General features: G+C 32.9%; 1 long non-coding RNA gene across 1 annotated transcript; it reads left to right on the forward strand.

Annotated features, from left to right (window-relative positions):
- Positions 1–1,970: 1,970 nt before the first annotated feature.
- On the forward strand, positions 1,971–3,016 carry LOC132156468 (uncharacterized). The gene is made up of 2 exons (XR_009437429.1): positions 1,971–2,167; positions 2,299–3,016. It is a non-coding gene; the product is annotated as an uncharacterized LOC132156468 (long non-coding RNA).
- The last annotated feature ends 410 nt before the right edge of the window (positions 3,017–3,426 follow it).

Raw genomic sequence — 3,426 nt, forward strand, 5'->3', positions numbered from 1 at the left:
AGCCAGTTATTTTGGTTTCTGAAACATTTTCTTTCAAATATCATGCTTACTATTTTGCCACATTATTTTCATCATATTTTGGGTACTTGTCATTGAAAATGTTAAATATGGGAACACATAATTATTATTATTTTTTTTTTTTACAATTTTTTGTTTATTACAAAAAAAAAATCTGCATATATAGAAATTAAAATAATATTAATTAGTTATATTTGTCTTGACATTGTCCAGAACGTTTTTTTTTATTATTATTAAATTTTTTAAAATAATATTATTCACTTTATTTTTCATCATATTAGTTGGCTCTTGCTCGGAGTCATGCATTTTTCCATGCCGGGTTTTTATTGTGATATCAGTTTTTGCATGTAAATCACACTCAGAAAGCTGTGGTTGGTCAATTTACACAAACTCTTCATATCTAGGTGCGCAGTTTTTGGGCACAGGGTCAAAAGTCTGTATTTATAAGATTAAAAAACATTTGTATCCTGGCTCGGGGCTAATGTTTTGAGACGCTGGTTTCTCACTTAGTATCTTGGCTGAGGTGGTTTAACTGAACTGGATTATAGTGGTCTTAATTAATGGTCATTAGAGAACAGAGAGGAGACATGCTTCATTAAATCCCACCACCTCGGGCCTGTGGGATCGTACCCATCCTAAACCTACTTCACAACACAACCTCAGCACGTTCATGTGGTTTCATCTGCGTCATAAAATTATAGACTGCTTTTTCAATTACTCTGCTACTGTGAGAGCAGAGAATGGCTCGATCATCCTCACAGATGATGGCATCTAACATACAGTTCAGTAACTATATGGTTTCTACAGGTGTGCAGTTTAATAAACAAGACCGCATTGAGAATACAACTGGAAACCATTGTGTTTCAGATTTCTATCATATTTTTCTTCTTTTTTTTTTTTTTTGACCTGAAATGTAATTCCATTCAATAACTATTAAGTGTAGACTTGTATTGAAGCATACTGAAAACTTTAGTTTCTTATCATAAGCCAAGAGCGGTCGCCAGGCACTTCACAATCTCTTAAAGTTCTCATCCAGCTTTCTGAAGAATTTTTCTCATTACTGAACGCTTGTAAAACACATTGTTATTTTGAGGTGCGATGGAGTTTATAGTGATGGACTCTGACTGGTCATAACAGCAGGTACTGTATATTCTATTAATTTCTATGCATTTCTGAAATATAAAAGTTAAGGTATCAACTTTTAGCAGAGCATTGACCTATTGCATGCTAATATTGACATTTGAGAAGTTTTTTTGTATGTGAATTTCAAGGCATTTTAAGGTTGCATTTTAAAAAATAAATCTTATTGCAGCTTGACAGTGTGCATAATTATCAGCTTTTACTGTATGGAAAAGATGGATTCAAATATACTGCATCTTTTTGTGAGTGAAAAAATCTTACATACAGGTTTGGAACAACACAAGGGTAAAGTAAAATCATAGTCTTTTCCTGTTTTTGGTTGAACTGTTCCTTTAATGCTGCTGAAACACACAGCTAAATGTCCAAATTGCTTATTTCAATGATTTTTAAGTTTTTTATTTATTCTTTTCGCAGCTTTCATGCATAATCAAGAAATTACATTTTATGGAAAAAGGAGTTCAGATATACTGCAAAAGAGAGAAAAAGGTAATTAATGCAAGTTTGAAAGAACAAAATGGTGAGTAAATTACAGAATTTTTTTGGCTGAAATATTCCTTTAATGCTGATAAAACACGAATAAGTGTCCAAACTGCTCATTTCAATGCTTTTTAAGTTGCTTATTTGTCCTATTTACCACTTGACAGTGTGCATAATCATCAAATTTTATTTGATGAAAAGAGGAATTCAAATATAAGGCAAAACATTTCTTTTTGAAAAATAAATAATTTAGTAATCCATTATACAAGTTTGTAAGAACACAAGGTGAGCAAATGATAGAATATTCCGGTTTTGGCTGAAATATTACTTTAATGCTAATGAAAAAAACAACAACTATATGTCTAAAGTTCTAATTTTAATTAATTTTAAGGTGTTTCCTTGTCCTTTTCTCAGCTCGATATTGTGCATAATCATCTACTTTCATTGTATGGAAAAGAGGAGTTCAAATATTCATCAAAACATCTCTCTCTGAGAAAGAAAGTCATGCATGCAGGTTTGGAACTACACAAGGGTGAGTAAATTAATGAAATGACAGATTTTTCCTGTTTAGGCTGATTTATTTCTTTAATGCTGATTTATGCAACTTCAAGTTATTGTTTTCTAGCACTAGTTGAAAGCAATGCTTTGTTTTTCCATGTAAAGGGCCCTGAGTCCAAAGGAAAAATTGTGCTGAGTGATTGAGTCTCAACGCTGCTGGACCTCTCCAAGCTTCTGTGATGCAGAACCGAATCCTAGAGCTGTGGTTTGAACCATAAATCCAACCTTATATGGAGTCCTCTCGCCAAGATGAGCTTCAGATAATGCAGCCGATCCATCCGCAGGGCACACATACTCTTAGCTGCTGTGTCTTTTGGACGAGACAAAACCAGTGGCTTTGTGAAGCAGATTATAAGGAGACGCTTCTCTCCCTCCCGTCTGGGTGCGTGAGTGAGTCGTCTTAAGGAGTCTTGCAGCAGATCAGTTGCTCACACACTGTGTGTTCCAGAGCAAAGCCTCACACCTGCCTTGCCAAACACAACAGAGGTCACGTCTGGACGCTCGCCTTCACTCCATTGTGTCTCACAGAGCTGTTTTCTCTCGATCATATACATTAACTTTAGCTGCTTTACAGTTATCTTTTAGCATTTTTGTATTTCTACTGCAATGTCCAGTTCATTTTGCGTAACATTTTTTGCATAAATTTATTAAGGTCTACTTAAGGACCATTAAGATTTTTTTATTTTGTATTTTTTTGCATTGAAACTAAGTTAAGTAGAATATCCTCAAAACTCATTACTGTAATGCATCCCCATGTTTTTACTTTCGACCATTACATTGTAGTTTGATTATTTTTTGTAGTTATAATAAATATAACTCATTACTGCAGGCCTTTTTTTCAAACCTACAGCAGCGCATATTTAAAGGAAGCATATCTAAAATGCATAACATTACCATATTTAAATTTGCCATTTATGTCATGCATAATTATTTTTATCAAATTAAAATAATTTCTGTAATTCGATTTTTGGGCAAAATTGTCAAGAGATAATGTCCAAATAAAATTTATTTAATTATTTTTTATCTTTCAAACTTCAAAATATAAAATATAATTATAACAAAATATAATTTATTTTCTTGTCTTTTTATCTTTGATTTTTAGGCGGAATATGAACCAGACAAGTTTTCTCAGATGCACTCGTTTTTGTACTCTACACTACACCCACATCATTTATCCTTAACAATCTTAAATATTATATATATACTAGACCTATATCAGTCATGTTACGCCTC

Source organism: Carassius carassius, chromosome 14 (assembly GCF_963082965.1).
Source record: "Carassius carassius chromosome 14, fCarCar2.1, whole genome shotgun sequence".
In the NCBI taxonomy this organism is placed as follows: Eukaryota; Metazoa; Chordata; class Actinopteri; order Cypriniformes; family Cyprinidae; genus Carassius; species Carassius carassius.